At 43.6% G+C, this 26,101-nt stretch overlaps 1 protein-coding gene and 1 pseudogene across 8 annotated transcripts in view; one reads left to right on the forward strand and one right to left on the reverse strand.

The window, feature by feature from the left end:
• The window catches only part of DPH3 (diphthamide biosynthesis 3), a 219,553-nt gene that overhangs the window by 114,695 nt on the left and 78,757 nt on the right, over positions 1 to 26,101 (forward strand). For all 8 annotated transcript variants that reach the window (XR_012784012.1, XR_012784011.1, XR_012784013.1 and 5 more), the window contains exon 3: positions 6,211 to 6,322. The gene's annotated coding sequence lies outside the window, so the exon portion shown is untranslated. The remainder of the gene's footprint in view (positions 1 to 6,210; positions 6,323 to 26,101) is intronic.
• LOC142447402 (U2 spliceosomal RNA) lies at positions 1,688 to 1,816 on the reverse strand (annotated as a pseudogene).

Consider the following 26,101-nt stretch of genomic DNA (forward strand, 5'->3'; position numbering starts at 1 on the left):
ACATTTGTTGCCATCATCATTCTCAAAACATTTGCTTTCTATTTGAGCCCCTGGTATCAGCTTCTCATTTTCCCCTTCCTTCCCCTCCCCTCTCCCCCCTCCCCCCTCCCCCCTCCCTCATGAACCCTTGATAATTTATAAATTATTATTATTTTGCATTATCTTACACTGTCTGACGTCTCCCTTCACCCACTTTTCTGCCGTCTGTCCCCCAGGGAGGAGGTTATATGTAGATCTTTGTAATCAGTTCCCTCCTTCTACCCCACCTTCCCTCCACCCTCCAGGTATCACCACTCTCACCACTGGTCCTGAAGGGGTCGTCTGTCCTAGATTCCCTGTGTTTCCAGTTCCTATCTGTACCAATGTACATCCTCTGGTCTAGCCAGATTTGTAAAGTAGAATTGGGATCATGGTAGTTGGGGGAGGAAGCATTCAAGAAGTAGAGGAAAGTTGTATGTTTCATTGGTGCTATACTGCACCCTGACTGGCCTGTCTCCTCCCCACGACCCTTCTGTAAGGGGTGTCCAGTTGCCTATAGATGGGCTTTGGGTCTCCACTCTGCACTCCCCCTTATTTACAATGATATGATTTTTTTTGTTCTTTGATGCCTGATAACTGATCCCTTTGACACCTCGTGGTCACACAGGCTGGTGTGCTTCTTCCATGTGGGCTTTGTTGCTTCTGAGCTAGACGGCCGCTTGTTTACCTTCAAGCCTTTAAGACCTCAGATGCTATACCTTTTGATAGATGGGCACCATCAGCTTTCTTCACCACATTTGCCTATGCACACATTTTTCTTCAGCGATTGTGTCAGGAAGGTGTGCATGATGGAATGCCAATTTAATAGAACAAAGTGTTCTTACACTGATTAAGTACTTGAGTGGAGGTTAATGTCCATCTGCTGCCTTAATATTAAACCTATAAATATATGCTCGTAGAGCTATTTCCCCATTGTCATATATAAATATGTTTACATATGTACATGCCAGTATTTAGACCTCTATAAATACCCTTTGTCTACTAGTTCTGAAACTAATTCTTGTTTCCATCTCTGCTACCAGAGATAGAAATCTCATCTTTAGAAATAATCTCTTCCAAAAAAGTGACTTTAGAACATATTTCCAGAAATAGCCTAAGCATCTGCAAGCCTATATCTATGTGTATTCTTACTAAACTTACCACAACACACACGTGTTCTGCACTTTTTCTTTTGCATTTAATAATATATCTACAAGGGAGTACCGCCCCCCAAAATGATGACCTTTTTTTTATGTGAGGGAATAGTGCATTTGAAGTTGTTCCACCAGGTCAGACTGTTAATCAAGATTTCTATTTAGAGGTTCTGAAAAGATTGCATAAAAGTGCGACAAAAAAAGGCCTGATTTGTGGGAGACAGGGGACTGGTTTTGCCATCACAACACTACACCTGCTCACTGCTCCAGTTTTGGACAAAAATCTAGAATGCCTCTTTTGTCCCACTCACCTGACCTTGCTCCATGCGATTTCTTTTTGTTTCTGTGAATGAAGAGGGGCATGAAATGACAGGGGTTTTGGCAACGTAGAAGAGGTGAAGAATAGAACAAGGGAGGTGCTGTCAGTCATCCAAACAGATGAGTTTGAAAAATGTTTCCAACAATGGAATCGCAGATTTGACAGATGAAATAAGTATAATGGAGAGTACTTTGTAGGTGATAAGGTTTTTTTGTTAAAAAAAACCAAAAACAACAAAACTAAAATTCTACGCTTTGAAAAAAAAGGTGAAAAAAAAGATTTTCCATTTCTACACTTGATCTTAGCCAAAAGGCCGAGAAGCGATGATTTTCCGTTTCTTTTGGGATACCCTCTTGCATTGCTACAAACAAAGCACCCAGATCTTGGGACCTAAAATAACAACCATTTCTTTTGCTCATGGATCTGCAGTGTGTGTTCATCCCTTTTCCGTGTGTTATCAGCGAAAAAAGCTGAACGACTGAGGTTGACTCCGTACCTTAGGACTGGGATCATGAGAAGCTGTTCGCTCTCGTGTCTGGCTGTTGGCTGGGACCCCGGAGGGAATTGACAGCTGAAACACCTTACTTACATGTGACCTTTCCGTGTGTCTCTTTGTCACACAGCTGCTTAGCATGATAGCTCATCTCCAGAAGTAAGCATCACAAGAGAGTAAGGGGGAAGTGTATGATATTTTGTGACAGGCCTCAAATTTTACATTGATGTACTTCTGCTATTCTTTGCCCTGGGGCAAGGTGGTTAAGAGTTCAGCTACTAACCAGAGGTCCAAACCCACCAGCGGCGTGATGAGAGAAAGATGTAGCAGTCTGCTTCCATAAAGAGCTACATCCTTGCATACCTAGGGTGGATCTATTCCATTCTGGAAGGTCAATATGAGTCAGAATCTACTCGAAGAAAATGGATCAAAACTCAAACTTACCACCGTTGAGTCGACGGGGACTCTGAGTGACCCCATAGGACAGGGTACAACTGCTCCTGTGAGTTTCTGGAACTGGTAACTCTTTACAGGAGTAGAGAGCCCTGTCATCTTTCTCCCTCAGAGTGGCTGGTGGTTTTGAACTGATGAGCTTGCAGACGTAGCCCAATTTGGAACCACGAGGCCAGGTATACTCTGTTAATTGAGGTGACCACAAAGATGTACAAACATCTCACTTAAAGAGAAGAGATTATAGACCCACCTCTCTAAAGAGAAGCAAGTCAACATCACATTTGAAAAATGGTATATGAGATAGAATATGGTAGCAATCTTCAAAAGTAAGCCCCCCATAATCATGGCCATTGTCTCATGGAACTATTTATAAAGTTATCTATTTATCTATTTAGTGCCTGCATAGTATTTCAACTAATAGATCAACCGTTCAATGATTGATTTAACAAGTCTTCTACTAATGTACCTTTAAGTTAATGTCAACCTTTTGCTATTATAATAATGCCCCCTGAAATACTCCTAACATTTTATATACCTTGACAAGTAATTCCTGGAAGTAGAATTGCTGGGCCAAATTATAACAAGAAATTTAAGTGTTATTGCACATCGTACTCCAAAGAGGTTGAACTAATTTACACTTGCACTGATAAAGTACAAGAGGAGTGTGTTTTTTCCTGTAAACTTACTAGCACACAATGTTATTAACCTTTTTGCTCCTTGCCTATCTGGTAAGTAAAAAATGGAATCTCAGAAACAAAACCAAAAAACTCTAAAGCATCTAGGAACGAATTTTTTAAAGGAATAAATCTGATAAAACTTATGGAGAAGATAAACTCTTGAAGTAATTCAAATTAGTCTGAGAGACATAACATGATCATGTGTAGAAGACCTGCTATCAGAAAGATGTTAATTCTCTGGAAATTAGCCTATAAATTCACTGTAATTCCATTCAATGTCTCAACTGAGCTTTCCATAGATTACAGAAATCCTCACAATTAGGCCAGTAAGGAAAATCATGATAAACAGAGAAAATAATGAAGTTGCTAAAAGATTTCATTTTACATGGATCCATAATCAGTGTCTATGGAAGCAGCAGTCAAAATATGAAGTGGGCTTGTACAGATAAGTGCTCTTGGCACAAGGAATTACTGAAGCCCAAATGAAGACTGAGCCTGAGAGTGAGACAAGAGGAAAGTCAAAGGAAATAGAGGAGGGAACTCGGAGGCAAAGGGCATTTATAGAGGTCTAAATACAGGCATGTACATATGTAAATATATTTATGTGATGATGGGGAAATAGATCTATGTGCATATATTTATAGGCTTAGTATTAAGGTAGCAAATGGAGATCGGGCCTCCACTCAAGTACTCCCTCAATGCAAGAATACTTTGTTCTATTACACTGGCATTCCATGATGCTCACCTTCCTGACGCAATCACTGAAGACAAATTGGGTGAATAAGCAAGTGTGGTGAAGAAAGCTGATGATGCCCGGCTATCAAAAGATATAGAATCTGGGGTCTTAAAGGCTTGAAGATAAACAAGTCCCCATCTAGCTGAGAAGCAACAAAGCCCACATGGAAGAAGCACACCAGCCTGTGTGATCACAAGGTGTCGATAGGATCAGGTATCAAGCAGCAAAGAACAAAAAATCATATCATTGTGAATGAGGGGGAGTGAGGAGTGGAGACCCAAAGCCCATCTGCAGACAATTAGACATCTCCTTACAGAAGGGTCACAAGGAAGAGATGAGCCAGTCAAAGTGCAGTATAGCACAGATGAAACATACAACTTTCCTCTAGTTCTTTAATGTTTCCTCCTGACTACTATTATTATCCCAATTCTATCTTACAAATCCGGCTAGACAAGAGCATGCACACTGGTACAAATAGGAACTGGAAACACAGGGAATCCAGGACAGATGATCCCTTCAGGACCAGTGGTGAGAGAGCAATACCAGGAGGGGAAGGGTAAGGTGGGAGGAAAAGGGGAAACCAATCACAATGATCTACAATAACCCAGGTGGTTTTTTATAAGAACCTGAGACAAGCAGATGGCATAACCTTGCTTTCTGAAAGTAGAAGGAATTAAAGCTCTTGCTAATGAAGAGCAAGGATTGTAGCCTTCAGTATGAATTACAAGTCCACGTACAGAAGACCAAAATCCCCACAACCGGACCAATAGGTAACATCATGATAAATGGAGAGAAAAAGCAAGGATTTTGTCTTGCTTGGATCCACAACCAATGCTCCTGAAAGCAACACTTTAAGGATCCAAAGAGGTATTGCATTATGTAAATCTGCTGCACAAGACCTCTTTAGAGGATCGAGGAGCAAAACTGTTACTTTGAGGATGAAGGTGCACCTGACCCAACCCATGGTATTTCCAATGACCTCATATGCTTGTGAAAGTTCAAAGTTGAATAAGGAAACGTGAAGAAGAATGGATGCATTCGAATTATGGCACTGGCAAAGAAGGTTGACAGTACCACAGGCTGCCAACACGGTAAATAAACATCTTGGAAGAAGTAGAGCCACAAAGCTCCTTAGAAGCCCCCAAAGACATGTTCAAATGCATTTTGTTTGGAATAAATCCATGTCTGTGTGTCCTGAGACCCTAGTAATATTTTTTTACTGTGTATACCCGTGAATAAGCCAAGTTTTTCAGCACATTTTGTATGTAGTTTTTGTGGTAAAATTAGGTGCCTCGGCTGATATCCGGGTGGGCTTATACTCGAGTATATGGGAGTATATACTTCTTGTAGTCGGTAGAGGCACATTCCAATCTGTATAACCTGAAAGAGTAGATTGCCACATCTTTTCTCCCACAGAACTGCTGGGAGGTTGCAACTTTTCTTGTAATTAGCAGCTCGCCACATCGTTGACCTGCGGAGCCAGCTTGCAGGTTCGAACTGCAGATCTTTGGGATAACAGCAGTGGTGGGATTCAACTGGTTCTCACCAGTTCAGCAGAACTGACACCATTTTTTGGTGGTTGAGTTTGGCAAACTTGTTAAAATGGCACTTGTAACCAACGTTCTCTCTAAGGTAGGCAGCTGGACAGCCACCCCATGTGGAAATCACAAATTTACATTCCTCACTCTTTTTAACATATGTCTGCACAGCAGCATATTCTAAGTACCTGTACTAATGTTCACTCTATCCCTAGGTATGAAAAATTAAACCGAACTGTGCTTGTAGTACTTACTAGTTTCTAAAACTCATTGTACTTCGGATGAAATGCTACATTCTTATTCCTTTGCGTTTGTTACTTCCGTAAACAAACATATAACCTAAAGAGGAAAAGTGCCAAAAATCAGAAGGCGGCTTGCTGTCATTCGTGTCAGCTCTGTGTTGTGCCTCAGATTCCCATGAGGTATTATAAGTGACTCATGCAATTCCTAAAAGTGTTCCAAGAGCTAAAAACATGGTCAGAACGGTTGCTGTAAGTTCCCCTTTCTGTGAGGTCACTGCCTGTGCTGTTCAGGTCTTTAAAAAGTCTCACTCACATGGAGTGGGTTCCAGATCCCAGTCCACCTGAAGGACAGCGGAGAAGAGCCTCTGTGGGTTTCCAAGGCTGCAAATCTGTGTGGGAGCAGCAAGCCTCATCTTTCTCCAGAGGAGTTCCTGGTGGTTTAGAACCCATAACCTTGGTGGCAGCCCAATGTTTAATCCACTATGCCTCCAGCTCAGCAGGTATTAGCAGCAAGACTCCTTGCTGGTGTCCAGTGTCTGTAAACCATAGTTATATTGATTTCTTTCTTTCTCTCTTTTAGTTGCCCCTGAATTATTTGAGGAGAAAAGTACGACCATCAATAATAATGTCTCACGAGTTTTCCCAGAAGCAGATCCAGGGCCAAGGATTCAAGTATCATCATTGACGTGATGGTGAGCAAACTCAGGAAGGGGAGAGGGAAGGACAGAGCCGTTGCATGTCATGGAGTTGATATCAACTCATAGTGACCCAAGGTGGCCAGTAGAACTGCCCCGTAGGATTTTTCTGGGCTGTAATCTTTCAGGGGGGAAAGTATCAGCGCTTTCTCCTACAGAACGGCTGGTGAGTTGGCGCCACCCCCCTTTCAGGAAGCAGCCTAGTGCTTAGCATTTACCCCTCCAGGACTCCTTCAACCAGCCTGTGTTGTCAAGCTGTACTCCCCTGTGGGTAACTGGAGCTTAATATTGCGGGGGAACTCTGGGGCAGGGTACCACACAGGTCTCAGAGCTAGTACAACCAATGAGAGAGGGACTGAGGGATTTCTACACCAAACTCCTATCAGTGACTGCTGGGAAGGGGCACCTGGGCTGTGGCGGGGGGTCGGGGGTGGGGTTGGGGGAGATGGAAACACAGTAAGAGGCATTCGATGCTTTAAAAAGTCCTCAGTCGAAGAGAAGCAAATGCCAGCACGGTCTAGCCTGGCTGGTTTACAATGATTGGGGATATGAGCAGGATGCCAGCCAGCATCCTGTGTAGATAAGGTGCCCAGCCTCCAGAAGCACAGCAGGCAACGCCAGGGAGTGAAGCTGGCATGAGCTAGCTGGGAAGTCTCTCCCCAGGTCTAACAGGACCGGCTCTTGCTTAGCTACCACCAGTTTGGGTCATGCAGGATCATAGGTCTGTACCTGCAAAAATCTTCGGATGCTGCAAGAAAAGTGGGAGATGAAAATCCTTAACTTGAGAAATCAGCAGTTTTGAAACATTGGCAACCCATTAAAAAAATTGCTAAACGTTTTTCACTTTACTATCAAACAGATTCCTGGAAAGTAGATGATGGCACATGTAGTTAGGTTAAAATGTAACACCGTATTATTTGATATCCCTTTTAACTTATTTTAAAGTTGTTTCCATTTTTATGGTTTTCTGTTTTCAATTGAGGTTTTTCTCTGCTTTGGTTTCTCATTCCTCTTTGTGTTTGATAAGATTTTCTGTACATCAACTCCAGGATAGATAAATCTAGAGGTGTCTTTGGATTAATAACTGGATTAATAATTATTATTAATAACTGGATTGATAATTAATAATTTCTATTGAAGCGGTTCCCAACCTATGGGTCACGGCCCCTTTGGGGTTTGAATGATCCTTTCACAGGGGTCACCAGATTCATAACAGTAGCAAAATTGCAGCTATGAAAGAGCAATGAAAATAATTTTATGGTTGGGGGGCTCACCACAGCATGAGGAACTGTATGAAAGGGTCGCGGCACGAGGAAGGCTGAGAACCACTGATCTAGGGACATGGCAGTGGAGGTGGGGGGAGCGGGGAATGCGGAGCTGGCAACAATGAGCACAAGAAGAAAATGTTCTGAAACTGATTGTGGGGATGATTGCACAACTCTTCTTGCTATGATCAACAGTGGACTTGTCTGCCAGTGAAGTATGTGCCAGGTAAACGATTTTAAGAAATGTCACACATACAAAAAAAATAAGCAAGTAAATGTTCAGATAAGTAAATATGAAAATGCTACTCAGACCTAACAAGCTTTGTCGACAGGCCAATTCAGCCCATAGATCAACAGCCAATTTACAATCTTGTTGGTAGGAGATGTACAACACTCCACCTATTGGATGTGAGCCCAGAGAGACTGTCTTGAGCTCACATGCATTCTGGGATTGGCTAAAGAGGGCTTAGACGTCTGCCCTGCAGTCCCCGTGACTAGGCACCTCTGTATGCATCTACTGACCACACCTCACACTCCTGCCTCATGGTGTATTAGCTGTCTGAGGATCACAGTTCCTTGTGACTGGTGGCATTCTCCGGTGATTTCGTGTCCTCGGTGGTTTGACACCTCCCCTCTCATAAGAAGACGGCTGAGCCTCCTGGTTGCCCGTGCAGCGTCTGCTGGCCTGCACAGCATGTTTGCCCATTCCCAAACCGAGAACAAAACCACCTGTGTGCGAAAGGGAGATGATCAGATCTGCGTGTGAGTCTGCAAATCTGTGTCAGTTCTGTGTCCACGGAGCTTGGGGAACTAGCCAGCATCTGGCATTTTCTGCAGCCCGGTGGCTGTGATCCCAGAGAGTGGCAGAGTCCTCGTGTGCATCAGAGGTCCTTTGGACGGACTGTTCTTGGAGGGTTTGATTTTCTTCACTCTTCTTTGCTCTAGATGAGGAGAGACCGATCGTTGAGCCTTAGATGGATACTGGCAAGCTTCAAAGGCCTCAGTCCCTACTCACCTAAATAAGACATAAGACATTGTTGTGCGGACACGTTCTGCCAGCTGACTTGGTTGTCCGTAAGACTGTGGGGCTGGCTTAAGTTCAGTAAGTTCAGTAAGTCTTTAAGTTCAGTGAGTCATTCCCTCAAGGTGTTTAGGTATAGCTAAGAAGTGTTTGCCCCTCTCATGGTCTATGATAATACCTCTGCACATGAGTAGAAAGATCATTTGTAAAACCTAAGTATGCTCATGTTTATTCTTGTCCTACATCTGTTCAGCTTGCATGTCGACCTGTGTATCTGCTCGCAGATATTTGATATTGCTATTATTGCAGGATGGTGTGTTCAGTAATTTTTATGTTTGTTGTCCTTAGCAATTGGCACCTCCCAGTGATTCCCTTTGCCAGTGGTCCTGTGCTGCCTCCCTCGTGTCGTACATTGCCTTTCCCTTCACCTCCATTACAGTGTCTTAGTAACTCATCTTAACTTCCCCTCCCATTTCCGGTAAACATTAAAGAGTGTTCCCTTAGAGTTGCAGACTTATTCTTTCTTTCTTTTTTAGTTGTATCCTTTTTTGATCTATTTATTTCACTCAGTATAATTGTCCTTCGGATTCATCCTTGCTGTGAGATGTACGTTTCATGTCTACTTTATTATTCTGTAACATGACCTAGCACACTTCCGGAGAGTTACTTCCTTGGAAACCCACAGGGCAGCTCTACCCTGTCCTGTAGGGTCCCTAGGAATCGGAATAAAGTCTATGGCAGTGGGCCCCTGTGCCAGAGTTGGTTTAACCATTACCTAATGAAGAGCACTAGTGCTGTTCCAACCTTCTTGCTATTTGAATACTGCCACGGCGCATATAGGTGTGCAAACCCGTTTGTGTCACCACTGTTATTCCTCTTGGATTTTTGGATGAGATTGCTGGACCATACAGTGTTTCTGCTTCAAACTTTTAAAATCATTTTATTGGAAGCTCTTACAGCTCTTATAACATTCCATACATCAATTTTACCGAGCATATTTGTACATATGTTGCCACCACCCTTTTCTAAACATGTGCTTTCTATTTGAGGCTTTGGTATCAGCTCCCCTTTTTTCCCTCCCTCACCCCTCCCACCCTCATGACCCCTTAATAACTTATAAATTATTATTGTTTTCATGTCTTTCATAGACTGCTGTCTCCATTCACCCATGTTTCTGTTGTTCATCTCCCTGGAGGAGGGGTTATGCATCAGTCATTGCCATCAGCTCCCCCTTCTTCCCCTCCTCTTCTCATCTTTCCCCTACCCTTCTGGTATTGGTACTCCCATTTCTGTTCCTGAAGGGGTTATCTGACCCGGATTCTATGTGTCATAAGCTCTTATCTGTATAACCAGAACTGAATGGCAGGACTGGGGTCATGATAGTAGGGTGAGGAAGCCTCAAAGAATAAGAGGACTCTTGTATATTTCATCAATGCTATACTGTTGACTCATCCCTTTCCTTGTGACCTTTCTGTGAAAGGATGTCATATTATCTACAGATGGGTTTGGGGTCTCTGTTCCGATCCCCATGTTCTCAACAATATGTTTTTGTCATTGTTGTTGTTGTTTTGGGTCTTCTGGTGCCTGTTACCTTATTCCATCAACATATCATGATCACACAGGCTGGTGTGTTTCTTCCATGTGGACTTTATTGCTTCTCTGCTAAATGTCCACTTGTTAAACTTCAAGCCTTTAAGACCCCAGATGCTATCTTTTGATAGCTGGACACCATCAGCTGTCTTCATCACATTTGCTTATGCATCCACTTTGTCTTCATCGAGCTTAAGTCTTGCCATCCTCGCCTCTAAGATGCACTCTGGCCGTGTTTCTTCCAAGACAGATTAGTTTGTTCTTTTAGCAGTTCATGGTACTTTCAATATTCTTATCCAGCAACATAATTCAAATTCATAGATTCTTCTTCACTCTTCCTTAGTCAATATCCAACCCTCCCATGCATATGAGGCATGAAAAATACCATGGCTTGGATCAGGTACATCTTAGTCCCCAAAGTAGCATCCTTGCTCTTCCCTACTCTGAAGAGGTCTTGTGCAGCAGATTTACCTAATGCAGTACATCTTTTGATCTCTTGACTGCTGCTTCCATGAGCGGTGATTAAGCATCCAAGCAAGACAAAATCTTTGACAACTTCAACCTTTTCTCCACTTATCATGATGTTACCTATTGATCCAGTTGTGAGAATGTTGATCTTTACATTGAGTTGTAGTTCATACTTAAGGCTGTAATTCTTGATCTTTATCAGCAAGTGCTTCAATTCTTCCTCACTTTCAACAAGAAAAGTTGTGTCATCTGCATATCTCTTGCTTTAAAAAAAATCATTTTATTGGGGGCTCATAAAATTCGTATCACAATCTATACATATATCCATTGTGTCAAGCACAATTGTACATTTGTTGCCATCATCATTTTCAAAATATTTTCTTTCTACTTGAGCTCTTGGTATCAGCTTTTCATTTTTTCCCTCTCTCCCCCACCATCCCTTCCTCATGAACCCTTGATAATTTATAAATTATTATTATTTTTTCATATCTTACACTGATGTCTCCCTTTATCCACTTTTCTGTTTTCCATCGTCCAGGGAGGGGGCTATAGGTAGATCATTGTAACTGGTTCCCCCTTGCTCCCTCTTGGTTTGGCTACTCTCAATATTGGTCCTGAGGGGTTTATCTCTCCTGGATTCCATGTGTTTCCAGCTCTTATCCGTACGCATGTACATGCTCTGGTCTAGCTGGATTTGTAAGGCAGAATTGGGGTCATGATAGTGGGAGGGGGAGAAGAAGCATTAAAGAACTAGAGGAAAGTTGTATGTTTCATCAGTGCTATACTGCACCCTGATTGGCCCATCTCCTCCTCACGTCATCTGCATATATCATGTTAGAAATAAGCCTTCCTCCAATCTTGATGCCACATTCTTCGAATTCATCTTCTCTGATGATTTGCTCAGCAAACAGATTGAACAAGTAAGGTGAGAGACTATGACACATACAGTTCTTGATTTTAAAACATGTAGCATTCTTTGTTCTAGTCACACAACTGCCTCTTAGTCCATGTGCACGTTCTCCATGAGCACTATGAAGGGTTCTGGAATTCTCGTTCTTCTCAAGGTGATCCACAGTTTGTCATGGTCCACACAGTCGAATGTCTTTGCATAGTCAATACAACAAAGGTAAACATCTGCCTGGCATTGTCTGCTTTAAGCCACGGTCCATCCATTTTCTCCTCTGAATCTGACAGGAATTTCTGACAGTCCCCCTGCAGCAATCATTGTTGGATTGTCTTCAGTGATACTGTTCTCTCATTTGAGCATCCTGTGGTTTGAGTGACCCTGGAGGCTTGCCTGATCTTTTTCTTTGATACCTTTATAGTTTTAGGTTTTACGTTTAGCTCTTTGGCCCATCTTGAATTTGCTTTTATATATAGCGAAACTCTTTCATTTGAGTGTAGCTATTTATTATATCCTCTTGTTGGATTGGCCCTTTAGTCATTATGTAGTGCCCTTTCTAGTATCTTATGCTGGAATTTGTCCCAAAGTCAATTTTATCAGAAATTAACATAGCCACTCCTGCTCTCTTTTCTTGCTTTCAATCTTTTGATTTTTAACTACTCTTTATCTTTGAGTATGCGGTGTATCTCTTGTGGGCAGCACACTGATGCCCTGTGTTTTCTTGTCCATGCTACCACTCCATCTCTTTACTCATGCGTTTGTGCCCTCGATGTTCAACAAAATCGTTGCTAGTCACGAATTCGCTGGTCTCATTTTGTTTATGTAGTTTTAGTCATTTTGTTTTCGTGGCACTGATGTCTTTGTTCTACATTTTTTTCTTTGCTGTGTTTGTTTTGTTTGAAATTTTTCTTTTCGTTTCATTTAATTGCTGCTGATTTTGTGTTTGTTGACTCCTGATGATTTTCTTATTTTTTATTTTTCTTAGAGGACTTATTAATTTTTGTGGTTACCCAGTAATTTATTATTTTCTTCTGAAGTTTAAAATAGTTTGTTCTGTCTTGATATTGTCTTAGCTTGTTTGTTTGGAGTTTCCATAATTACATCATTTATTTCTTCTTTTTTCTTTGTTTTCCTCGTTTACAGGTTGGTGTCTCTGGTTTCCCACTCTTAGCCTTGGAGGTTTAGGTTTATTTTATTTTGAACATTTCCTACCGGGGTTAGTTTCTGAGTGATATTGTCATGTGTCTTTTAAAAATTTTATTATTTTTAATTTATCTTTGGCAACAGTTTTATTGCATATGCTCCACATACCATACAATTCAATAGTTAGGTCACATCAAGAAGAGTTGTCCAATCGTGTCATGTGTCTTAATTTCCGATTGTTATCTGTCAGTGGTCCTCTCCCTAACAAAGTCATCTAAGCAATTCTTTTAATGTTGGCCATTTTTTAATTTTTAAAATATTTTATTGGAGGCTCATACAACTCTTATCAAAATCCATATATACATCCATTGTGTCAAGCACATTTGTTCATTTGCTGCCCTCATCATTCTCAAACGTGTTCTTTCTACTTAAGTCCTTGGTATCAGCCCCTCATTTTTTTCCTCCTTCCCTGTTCCCCTTCCCTCGTGAACCCTTAATAATTTATAAATTATTATTATTTTGTCATATCTTACACTGTCTGATGTCTCCCTTCACCCACTTTTCTGTTGTCCATCTCCCAGGGAGTAAATTATATGTAGATCCTTGTAATTGGTTCCCCCTTTCTACCCACCTTCCCTCCACCCTCCCAGTATCTCCACCGTCACCACTGGTCCTGAAGGAATCATCTGTTCTGGATTCCCTGTGTTTCCAGTTCCTATCTGCACCAGTGTACCTCCTCTCGTCTAGCCGGGTTTGTAAGGTAGAATTGGGATCATGATAGTGTGTGGGGGGTGGGGGGAAGGGGAGAGGGAGCATTTAATAACTAGAGGAAAGTTGTGTTTCATCGATTCTAAACTGCACCCTGACTGGCTCATCTCCTCCCTACGACTCCTCTGCAAAGGGATGTCAAGTTGCCTACAGAAGGGCCTTGGGTCCCCACCCTGAACTCCACCTCATTCATGATGATGTGATTTTTTTGTTCTTTGGTGCTTGATATCTGATCCCTTTGACACCTCGTGGTCACACCGGCTGGTGTGCTTCTTCCATGTGGGCTCTGTTGCTTCTTAGCTGATTGGCCGCTTGTTTACCTTCAAGTCTTTAAGACCCCAGATGCTCTATTTCTCGATGGCCGGGCACCATCAGCCTTCTTCACCATATTTGCTTATGCAAACATTTGTTTTCAGTGATCATGTCAAGAAGGTGAGCATCATGGAATGTCAGTTTAATAGAACAAAGTGTTCTTGTATTGAGAGAGTACTTGAATGGAGACCCAATGTCCATTTACTACCTTATTACTAAATATATATATAATATAGATAGATAGATAGATCTATTTCCCCATCATCATATATCAATTTATTTACATTTGTACATAGGTTGGCCATTTTTAAATACAAATTCTCTTAATTTCTTTTTGTGTGGAAATGATCTAATTTTCCCACAGTATCTGAAGGATATTTTGGTGGGTGTGCAATATTTGATTGGCATTTTGTTCTTCTTACAGGATTCCATATATTATATTTGCTACCTTCTTGCCTGCATGGTTTATACTGAGACATTGCTGCTTCGTCTTATTGGTTCTCCTTTGTAGGTAATGTTTCATTTTTCCCAGGCTGTTCTCAGGATTCTTTCTTTGTCTTTGGAAAGTTTGGTTATGTATGTCTTAGTTATTTTCCTTTTGGAGTTGATCCTATGTTGAGTTTGTTGAGCTTGAGGAAATATCATCTCACCTTTCATGATATTAGGAAAGCTTTTTGCCAACAAATCACTGCCAAATGTCTTTCTTATTTCTATGTTATATAATTCCAATTACTCTTAAGTTATTCTTCTTGATTGTGTCATGCACATTTTAAAAAGTTTTTCTTCATCCTTTTTTTCTAATTGTTCCTCTAATATCTTAGTACTTTCAATATTCTTTGCCAATAACATACTGGTGATTCAAAGGCAATGATTTTTCTTTGGCTTTTGTTCTGCAAGGAAGGTTAAGCACACCTTAGTCCCCAAAGAACTATCCTTGCTTTTCAACACTTTAATGAGGTCTGGTGCTGCAAATTTACCTAAAGCAATGTGCTACAGCAAGGATCGCCATAAGAAAAACAGTCTTGGAAGTACAGCCAGAATGTTCCTTGGAGGCCAGGATGGCTAGATTTTGTCTCATGTACTTTGGACATCTTATCAGGGGGACTATTCATTGGAGAGGGACATCATGCCTAGTAGAGTGGAGGGGCAGTGAAAAAGAGGAAGACCATCAACATGATGGATTGACACAGTGGCTGCAGCAATAGATTCAAATATAAGAACAATTGTGAGGATGCCATAGGATCAAATGTTTTGTTTTATTGTACACAGGGTCTCTATGAGTTGGAACTGACTTAATGGCACCTAACAACAACAACAACATATTAGTCTTTAGAGCTTTATCTTCAATTTCACTGATTCTGTCTTCCATTGATTCAATTATATTTTATTGCCTTTCAAGTACATTATGTATTTATGAAATTGCTGTGTGGTTTTTTCTCTCTCAAGTTCTAGTTGCTATTCTTGTATGGTTGCCAATTAAAAAAAATAATTTGTTCTCCTCTCCCTCAAATTCTTCTTGAGTTTTAGCTGTTTTTCTTTATTTTCTCTATGATTTCATTGGTATTGTCTTTGTGTTCCATGATGTCTTCCTTAATCAGTTGAAGGGTCCTAAATATACGAGGGAGTGCTTCCCCCAAATCCGGATTTTTTCCTCAAAGCTATTCATTTAAATTCTTTCACAAGACAAACTTATCACTTTCAAAGTACTCTCCATTATACTTAATACATTTGTCAAATATGTGATTCCACTTTTGGAAACATTTTCAAACTCCTCTGTTTGGATGGCTGACAGCAATTCCCTCGGTTTTTTTCTTCACCTTTTCTACATTGTCAAACCACTGTCCTTTCATGTCCCCATTTGTGGAAACAAAAAAGAAGTCACACAGAGTGAGGTCAGGTGAGTAAGGTGCTTGGGGCAAGAGAGGCATGCTGTTTTAGGGTTTTTTTAAAATGTTTGTTTGTTTGTCAAAAACTGGTGCACTGAGATGGCTGCATGAGCAGGCTCTCTGGGGTGGCAAAACCAGTCCCCTGTCTACAACAAATCAGCCTTTTTTGTCACACACTGGTAGGCAATCTTTTCAGAACCTCTAATTAGAAAGCTTGTGTAATAGTATGACCTGGTGGAATGAACTTCAGATGCACTATATCCCTCACATCAAAGAAAACAAATGAGCATCATCTTGATCTTTGATTTCACTTGACAAGCTTTTGGAGAGTGAGGTGACAATGGCGTCTTCCACTGGCTTGGTTGATGTTTGCTCTCAGGGTCATAAGAATAGTACTATGTCTCGTCAATAGTATTGACCTTGGGAAAAGTCTGGGTCCCGTCAGAGCTGTTCTTACAAAGCACGGCATGTTTCCACTTGATGCTCTTTTTCCTGGTCAGTCAGAACCCGAGGCTCAAATTTCAGAGCGACCGTTTTCCTTCCCAAATCTTCCATTAAAATTTGCTGAACCGAGCTCCAAATAGTCCAAATAACTTCCCCATTGCTTCAGTGGTCTGTCCTTGGTCTTCAAGCACAAGTGCATGAATTTTGTCAACCTTTTAATCTACTTGGGAAGTTGACGGATGTCCATAATGGGGTTTGTCATCAAGCAACATCTCACCTTTTTTGAAATGAGATAACTACTCATACGTGAGTTTTTTCCATAGCGCTGTCCTTGAAAGCTGTGTTCAACATCATAAGTTTCTGTGGCATCCCCCCAGCAGGAAACAAAATTTCACAGTCGCACGCTGTTCTCTTAAATTGGCCAACACAAAAAACGAGGTTCAAGCGAAACTGCTTGTATGAAAAAATTCATTGTGAGCAGAGAGAACCTACCCGGGTGACACCGCTGGATGCACTAACTTAGAGCAAGTTCTGTGTGCATGCCTTGCGGGGAAAATAGTAGCATGAAGCTCCACCCAGTGGAGCAACACCCATTTCTGCCTCTGTGTGTATGTGGGTGATATGAAGTTGTTGGTTTTCTCTAAGGCATTGTTATGTTAGTGTATTTATTTGTTAATATATGGTGGCTATCTTTATCCTGATTGTTTTGATTTTGTTTTAATATCTGGGCAACAAGGCAGACATGTTACTCTGGTCACTAACTTCACAGCACTGGAACTTCATCACCTCTCTCCAGTTAGATTTGGTAGTGGGTAGAAAAGTGGGCATGAGTTTCTGGTTGCTGGTCATGTTAAGTAGTTGAGGCAAGCTGGGTGGGTTTTAGCCATTGATCCAGTGGTAATGAAATAAGTGTTGGCAATCACCCATTGTTGGGTGGCAGGTATAGTGTGTATGGTGGAGCAGTGTCTCTGGGTCCCAAACTGATGAGAAAAGGAGGACATGGAGGAACAAAAAATTGGCGGAAGAGGGACAAAGGAGAATACAAGAAAAAAGAAGAAAGACAAGGTGGGGGGAGGAAGAAAGAGGAATAGGAGGACAAGTGCTACCTGACAACATGGTGGCAGCAGAGATACTGTGCCCATTCTGCAGGATTGCACACTATTAACCACTGAGGCAATGGGGGAAAGCGTTGATGGCTGTGGAGGTTGTGGTTGTGTGGCGTTCAATTATGAAAACTCGCCTGATAGATGTAGGTAGGTGTACAGCACTTGATCACCAGAGTGTACTTCAGCTCACAGCAGAGTGGAATAATGTGGCGGGGGAGGGGGAAGATGTGGCAAAACATCATGTAAAGGAAGGGCACTGGGTGTGGCAACCAGGTGGGTGGGCGTGGGGAAACCACACCTTTGGTCCGTGGAAAGTTGTGCAGGGTCGGGGATGAGAGCATACTTCTCCAATCATGCATCACTGGCATGGTTGTTGGTCCACTCCTGTATAAGTGCTGCCAGCGTCTGGTTCCTGCCCCCAAGTCAAAGCAGGGAGTGGAGGTCATGCTGCTGACGTTCCGGTGCCTTCAGATGCCAGCCAATGGCCTTCCCCACCACATGGGTCCTCCAGCCTACTGCTCAGGGTCCAGAGCTCATTCAATTCTTCAGACTTGCCTTTAATGGTTGGGGTTCTGGAATCATCTCCCATACCCAATTCAATTGTTTTCTAGGGTGGTTTTTGGTAAGAGGAACATCAAGAGTCTCCTGACTAAGACACCATCATGGACTACCTCCCTTACGGTGTTTCTCCATAGCTTCCATTGCTAATGGAGAAAGGGAGTGTAGAGAAGGAGTGGTTGACTTTCTCTTACAAAACAAAACAAAACCAGCCCATGGTTGTTAAGTCTAATTCGACTCAAAGGGACTCCATAGGACAGACTACAAATATCTCCATACAGTTCCCAAGGGGATAAATCTTTCCAGAGGCAGAGGGCCATATATTTTTTTCCCATGAAGCAATTGCCATCAGTTCTAACCCCCTGTTTCTTGATTGGTAGCTGAATGTGTAACCGCTGTACCACCAGGATTCCTTCTCTTTGGACCAAACTCACTGCCATTGAATCTAGTCTGACTCATAGGGATCCTGCAGGACACTAGAACTGCCCCTGTGGGTTTCTGAGACTAGCTTTTTACGAGAGGAGAAAGCCTCATTTTTCTCCTGCAGAGCAGCTGGTGGTTTCAGAGTGTTGACCTTGTGGTGAGCAAAAAGACAGAGAGGAGACACTAGAATTGCTGAGGGAAGTTTACAACATGGGATGTTGTGGCTCAGTCAGTGGGAGGCCAAAACTGGAGGAATTGTCTTTTGACGAACTGAGCCAAGCTTTTAGACTCGCTAGTTTGAATCAAATGTTTAATTCTATTGATCCATCGAATTATTTATTTAGAAATGCAATTATTCTACGAAGATTTATTTCTGCCTATTATGTTCCATGTGTTATCAGCTGGAATCACTGCCCTCAGACTCTCTGGAGTAACATGTGCCCAACACTGCGTTAGGTACCGGGACCCAGGACCTCGTGGAGAAGGCTGTTTGGGGCGATTCACAGCATCCTGTGTGCCAGGTGTTCCATTAGGTACCAGAGCTTAGAGGTGGCTGAAAGCTACTCTAGGCACCGACCATTCTCGGTTTGGGAAACTGGCCCTGTCTCCTCTCTGCAGTCAGGATAGTTAGCATGGCAGACCATGTGGGGTTGGCACAGAGCTCATTTCTAAGCCCCTGCTCTTCAACGGCTCTCCTGTGTTTCAAGTCCTTGCTTTGTAGGTCCTGCCAGCCAGGATTCCTTGGCTCCGTGCGACCCATCAGGCTGCTGTAGCAACTGAGACTTGTTTTTTCACTTGGCTGGATTCTGGAGGGCTGGGCTGCTCTTAGTTAGCTATGACCGCATTGTTTACTATCATTTTTTAAAGCTCCTGCCTCCCTTCTGTAGGCTGGATTGGAGCTGGGACAGCAGGGTGGATGGGTGAAGACTGCTCCAGCCAGTGTCACTCTGACCTTGGACACCCCAACCAACGGTCACATGCCTGCGGCTCGTGACTTCTTGGCAGCTTGGCGGAACCTGAGCTCTCTCACGTTAAGCTGCTATGTGAGATGGGAAGGCACTGGGGGTAGCTAATCTCTGAAAGTTTGCAGTGGAAGATCCAACAGGGCAGGAGGGGATGAATTTAGGAGCGTTCACATTTTAGCCCCCAAGGACGTACTAGAAAATACACTTAGTCTGGTATTTAAAAATCTCTTATGATCCAGGTGTTATCAATTCACTACCTGCCCCCCCTCCCCAGCACATGCAGCACTTCAGAGGGGAAGAGTAAGGGGCTGTTGGAAGTGCTGGTTTCTGAAAGACAGTGAGGACCATAGTGCCCATGCTGGGTGGGTGGACTAGTTTTACTCCTCGGCTCTTCTTTGTGCTGTGTTCCAATTTAGAGAAGGCTTTGACAGCCTTGTGTAATCTCCTTGGAAAATGTGAGATGATCCTTAAAGAAATAGCAGATAAAGATGGAGACGATGTTGGGCAGCCGTGGTTGGCTAATAAGAAGGACGAAGGAAGCCTGGAATAGAGGTCTCTCCTGAATTTGGAGAGGAGGCAGGGCTGGGTTCCCAACCTGAGAACTCCCGGTGCCTGGAGAAGTTTTCAGTTCGGCTATATGCTCAGTTTTATGTGCTTAGGAGTCTGTGTGCTTAGGTCAGTGGTTCTCAACCTGTGGGTCACGACCCCTTTGGGGGGTCAAACAACCTTTTCTCAGGGGTCACCTGATCCATAACAGTAGCAGAATGACAGTGATGAAGTAGCAATGAAGATAATTTTGTGGTTTGGCAGGTCACCACAACATGAGATACTGTATTAAAGGGTCATGGCATTAGGAAGGTTGGGAACCACTGGTTTAGGTGGTTGGGAGCATAGGTCCCACAAAAGCGTGGCCCTGTGAGTGGATGTTGACCCTATTGAAAGGCTTGGAGATAGAGCCTTGGGAGAGACTTTTTAAAGGATCCTCTTATGAGTCTAGACCTCATGTTTTTACATCTGATTCTGGGTCGATCAGTGTGGTGATGGAAACTAGATCCCAGTCCAAACTTGGCAGCTCATGCTCTGTGACCTTGGAAAAATCCATCTGCCACAGGAAAAAGCTGGCTTAGATGTTCCTTCGGTCAGTTTCTTTGATGAGAACTGAACATAAAGTCCATGGACTGAGTTGGAAATGTTGCCTGTAAAAAGGAGATTCTGCCTGAGTCATGGACACAGAATGGCCAAACCACTGTGCAACTGAAGGAAAATGGAAAACTAGACAGCCAACCCAGCACCCTTCCTGCTGGCCAAGAATGTCCTTTGAGTGACCAACTTCCCGGGACCTGCACACGTCACCCTATGGGAAAGCATGTCATCAGCCACAAAGAACCATAGCTTGAGGTACTCAAGCGACCCTGCTTTTCCATTCAAAATGCCCAAGTTCTTGACTCAAAGCATTGGTTTACATGTTAAATGTTTGCATATTGATTTCAAAAGGCCCTCTCACCAACTCGACAAATAAGTCAAGTAAATTAATTAGAACAACAACAGGCTGTGAGAGAGCAAGCAGTTTCCTAGAATTGGGGCTGAAGCTTGGAAAGCAATTGTGCCCTTGATGGAAAGGCCTGCATGTGCGCATGACGGCGCCTGTCTCTGTGTGGAGAGGCCAGAAGAGCGTGTCAGAGAGAAGGCCCTTCCCGGGATGGGTGTTTGTATCTGGTCAACACAATCAGACAGGGACATCCTCTGTCCTGAAGACAGGAAGTTGTTCATCATGAGACTTGACATAGTCTGCAGCCTCGTCTGTCCAATCGGCAGAGCCCTCTCCTAATATGAGCAATTACCTTTTATATTTGATGTGCTTGTATATTATGCCCTCCTTTACTTTAAAAGGCTTCGTGGCAGCTTGTGAGTGCATTTAACTCCTGAGGACAAAATAAATGGCTAACAACACTGTTGACAACGGGAAAGCAAGGTTAGGAAGTAAGATGAAATCCGAAATAAAGTAAGCATATGAAGTGTGTGATGCATGCCTGTGTCATTGCTAGAAGGTCGCTGGGTGGCACAAATGGCTTACACTTGGGTGTGACCCAAAAAAACAGCAGTTCCAGACCAACCAATGCAGGAGAAGGTGCTGGCAGTCTGCCTCTGTGGTGATTACAGCCACGAAAATCCCTGGAGCAGTTGAGCTCTGTCAACACATGCGCTCACCTTGTCTTGGAATTGACTTGAAGGCAATAGGTTCAGTTTGGTTGAGTTTTTGGTGATGGTTAGAAGTGATGAAGATTTCCATTCTCCATCAGTCACAATATCCACAGCATGAAGACCGTCTCCTGGGACAGTGCTCCTGGGCATCATCCATGGACACTGGAGTTTGGGGTTTGATGAATTGGCAAGTCCCTGGAAATCTGCGTTGAACAGGACTAGCACGCCACCTGCTTTGGCCATCGAGCTGATGGAGGGTAGGGCTGACATCTGGGTTGGTTCTTAAAAATGACTTGAGCCAGGCATTGTATTTGAGGAGAGGCCACCCTATATTCTCAGAGAGGTGGGCCAAAGGAGAAGCTACACAGAACCAAGAGTTGCTCAGATGATTATTCTGGAGAATGGAGCCATCAAGTGTCCAATGCTTTTGATCCTAGGACGGGAAGTCTTAGCCTTGGCTGCACATCAGAATGCCCTAGGCCCCAGGGTATATGGACACAGTGGAATAATAAGCATTGCAGCCCCATGACATGGATGCATTTGGAGGGCATTGTGCTGAGTGAGGCCAACCACAAAAGGATACATGCTCCCTGAGACCATCGCTATAAAAGTAGAAATCAAGGTAAAAGTGGTTTATACCGAAAGAACCAGACTTTGGTGGTTACCGGGGTGAAGGAGAAGAGCGGAAGGGGGAGCAATAGGCGAGAGCAGCGGTTCTCAGCCTGTGGGTCACGACCCCTTTGGGGGTTGAACAACCCTTTCACAGGGGTCGCCTGATTCATAACAGTAGCACGATGACAGCTATGAAGTAGCAACAAACTACATAAGGCACTGTATTGAAGGGTCGCGGCATTCGGAAGGTTGAGAACCACTGGGCTGGACAAGGGTTAGCGAAGGGGAACGGGAAGGGAAAGCAAAAGGGAAAGGAAATATTCTTCAAAGGGAAAAGAGAAAATAAAATGGGAACAGGGGACAAGGCAAACTCATGGGAGAGTTGATAAGTTATTTGAACTGTTGAATAAAAAAATGATGGTCTGAAATGAAAACCCCCACCTAATACACAATAAAAAGTGATATTAAAGAAGCACAACTGCCCACAGGAATAGCAGAAATCCTATCAACTCAGGGCCTCTGGAGAACATGCACCAGCACTTTGGTTGGTAGGCTGACCAACAGGCCTATTTTACCAGATCTTGGCACTTCCGGGATCCTGGCACTTTCCTTGCTGAACATGGGCAAGGCCTAGGCAAGGTGGATGAGTTGGCCACCATGTTGGTTTGGTTTCTTCTCATGATGAGATTTTTGAATGAAAATCGGGGACTTGGCCAATGAGAAAGAGCCAGGCCTGAGTGGAGGCAGATGAGCCAATAAGCAAGGGAAGCATGGGTTTACATGTGCTTACTAATCTGTGGTGAATTGTTTTGCATGATTTTCACCACATAAAACCCCCTTGAACTTGCTTACTACAGATTAGGAAGTGAGCTAAAGTCACTTGCTTTACTGGGGGTTGAACTTTGAGCAAGCCTGGAACTGCTTCTGAAGCAGAACAGGATGTGGTCCACTGCTAGACAGGCTGTCTACTGGGGGCCCTCTCCCTCCAGCTGTTTCCATCTCCCTGAGATTTCCCTGGGACCTCTGGGGCCTGAGCACAAGTGGACTCTCTTTGTCTAGGACCATGGCTTTCCTTCTGAATTGGGACAGGGCCCTTCAAGACTCACTGATTTTTGCCTGAGATCTCTGACCTTGAAAATCAGATGGGCAGCCCCTGGGTTACAAGTCAGCAAATGACATAGGATCCTGAGAGACAAAGAGCGGGTCACCAACTAAGGCAGCTTCGAGGGCATGTGACCAGTCCAGCCAGACAGGACTTCATGTTCAGAAGGGCCCCACGCTTGTTTTAAGGCTCTGCTGTCGATATCTGGAAATCCTGAAGACTTTTCAAATGAAGGGCCTGGCATTTTCATTTTCGACTAGGTCCTGCAAATGATGTAACCAGCCTTGCCCGGGCCCCAAGGCAAACCTTTCACCTTCATTCCCCTCCATCAAATTGGCTTCTGCTGCTTTTGTGTGTGTGAGGGGGTGGTGGGTGGGCACAGCGGGGGACCACAATAATTAAAGGGGGGGATATTTTACCTCAGGGGCTCACAAGCCGAGCCAATTTCTGGGCTGGGTTCCAGAACCTCTCTCTCCATCAGATTTTCCAAGGAGAGTAACTCCCAAGTCTGCCTTCGGGAAGAAGTTCCTGAGTGATTCTGATGGATGGCTAGGATTGTTGCTGCTGTCAGGTCAGCTCTGTGCACAAGGTTCAACCACTGGGAGCCAACAAAAGTCCCTGTTCATTTTCAGAATTTGGTCGCCAGGCTTTTCTTCCTAGTCTCTCAGTCTGGAAGCTCCGCCAAAGTCTGCCCAGCTCCTCCACTGGCAGAGTTGGCTTCAAGCTATGCTGCAGGTACATGGGCCAGGGATTGAACATGGGTCTTCTGTATGGAAGGGGAGAATTCTATCCCTATGCCAGAGCTGGAATTAGGTTCCAATGTTGTTGAACAGACTGTATTATAGTTGGAAAAAAATGGGAAGAAGGTGTGAGAAGTAGGACCAGCCTGCAGCTGCTGACCCTGCAATTTTCCAGCTGGCCCGGAGGGCGGGCACGGCCCATTCAGACCTTTCACTACCTGAAAGTCCTCCAACAAAAGTATTCCAAGAAGTAATTTCTGTGAAGAAACTGTCGGGAAATAGGTGAGCTCTCAGCTGCTCCCTGGAAGATGGGCTCTGTCTCTGAACCCACCCAGCAGCTCCGTGGGGGGAAAGACCTGGCAGGATGCTCTGTCGAGATGACAGACTAGACCATCCCGTGGGATTGCCTTCCTCCTTACAGCATCTAACAGTAACTCCAAGGAGGAAGCTTGAGTAGAGCAGTCGGTCAAAGTGGGCTGCTAACCTCCAAGTAAGCAGTTTGAACCCGCCAGCTGCTCCATGGGAGAAAGACAAGGCTTCCTGTTAACAAGCAGGTTTACTGCCTCCGCAACCCACTGGGACAGTCCTCCATCCTATAGGGTCACTGTGAGCAGAATTGGCTTGATGGCGGTGGGAACAGTCACCTCCTCTGGTAGCCTAGGAAGAACCCCCAGCCTCATCCCCTTGCACATACCCATTTGAAGTCGGACCCCCTCAATGCATGCCAACTTCCCCAGTGCATACCTTCTAACTACAAAACCATGTTGACTTCTGATTTCTGACTCACCTTGGGCCATGATCCCTGAATCACTCCTTACAGCTCCCTATAGAAATATCTCAGGGAAATGGTGACCCGCTTGTCACAGTGAATGCCAAGATGCTAGTCAGTATGACATCTTTGTAAGAATTAAAACATAAGTGAGTCTCCTATAATGGGTGGCAAAACCAGCTTCAGGCATGGCTGGATCTAGCAGCTCTCTCCATCTCTCTGCTATGATTTCCTCTATGAGGGTTCCAATCTGCATAATTCCCTGTCACATCTTGTGTAAGAAGGCATTGCCACCAACACTCCATGAGCTTATCACAGGCAGCATTTGATTGGCACGTTCTTCCTCCTCTTGGGTCCTTAGCACTGGTGCCGTGGTGTCCTGGCATGTCCTTAACCAGCTCTCCAGGAAAGGTGATGCTTGGAGTTGTAAAATTTGCCATTTCTGTGATGTAAAGACTGCAAGTTTGGCCTGCTTCAAGCTACCCGTACTATATCTCTGAAAACGGCATTGGGAAGAGCTACAGACCAGGACACGATTCTGATACTGGTTTCCACATGCATCTAGATATACATAATCTCAGTAGCAAAGATAGCAAGCCAATGTAGCAGAATAAGTAGAAAGTAATGAGTTTTCAGTATTCATTACCTTGTTCATAATATAATTTGTTTAAGTTTATCTTTATATAATGTAATCCTTAATAATGGCTGCATCTAACAGCTGGATGTCAAGATTCCCAAAAATTTAACAATTGACTCCCATGAGCTGGTAGGAGCCAGCTTCAGGACATTGTTGAATTCTAGAACTGGGCTCTGTGATTAACAGAACTGTGATCAATTAATTATGTCTGCTAAGGACACAAGGGGAAAGATAAGTGGCATGCACAGTACATAGTTACCATCTTTAGAACATAGTGATTTTCGAAAAGGGTCTTTTACTTATTTATTTGATTAAAAATTGACTGGCATAAACAAGGAAGATGGCACATTCCCCCTGGGAAGAAACATGTAGCTCTTACTCCTGGTTCTCGACATGTTTGAAGTGGTGTCTGGTTGCATCGGATACGCATTGCCTGAGTCCTGAGAACAGAGTGTGAACTACCTGGGGAGGAATTCTCATTTTTGTCCCAAGATGCTAACAACTCTGTTGATCCTGCACAATCCAGAAAAGCCAGCTGCTAGACAACAGGAGTGAATCATTGTTCTGCCTCTTTGGCTTGAGCAAAGGGAGTCTTTGAGGTGGACGTTTCACAGTTTAAAAGCTCATTAAAGACTGGCGTTCCCAGTTCCATTTTGTTTTTCTGGGTGGCACTGCCATGAGCCAATCTGAGTCTGGCTGGTTCTCACTGGGGGGACCCACCATCCGCTGCCCCAGTGGACTGGAGGAGTTAATGTGGCACCTTGATTGTCCAAAAGTCTCTAAACGAGCTATTGGCATTTAGCACACTCTGGCCCAGTGGCTGTGACGTGAAGGCTTCCGGATACTGCTTTTGGAGCTGAA

Source organism: Tenrec ecaudatus, chromosome 4 (assembly GCF_050624435.1).
Source record: "Tenrec ecaudatus isolate mTenEca1 chromosome 4, mTenEca1.hap1, whole genome shotgun sequence".
Classification (NCBI taxonomy): Eukaryota; Metazoa; Chordata; class Mammalia; order Afrosoricida; family Tenrecidae; genus Tenrec; species Tenrec ecaudatus.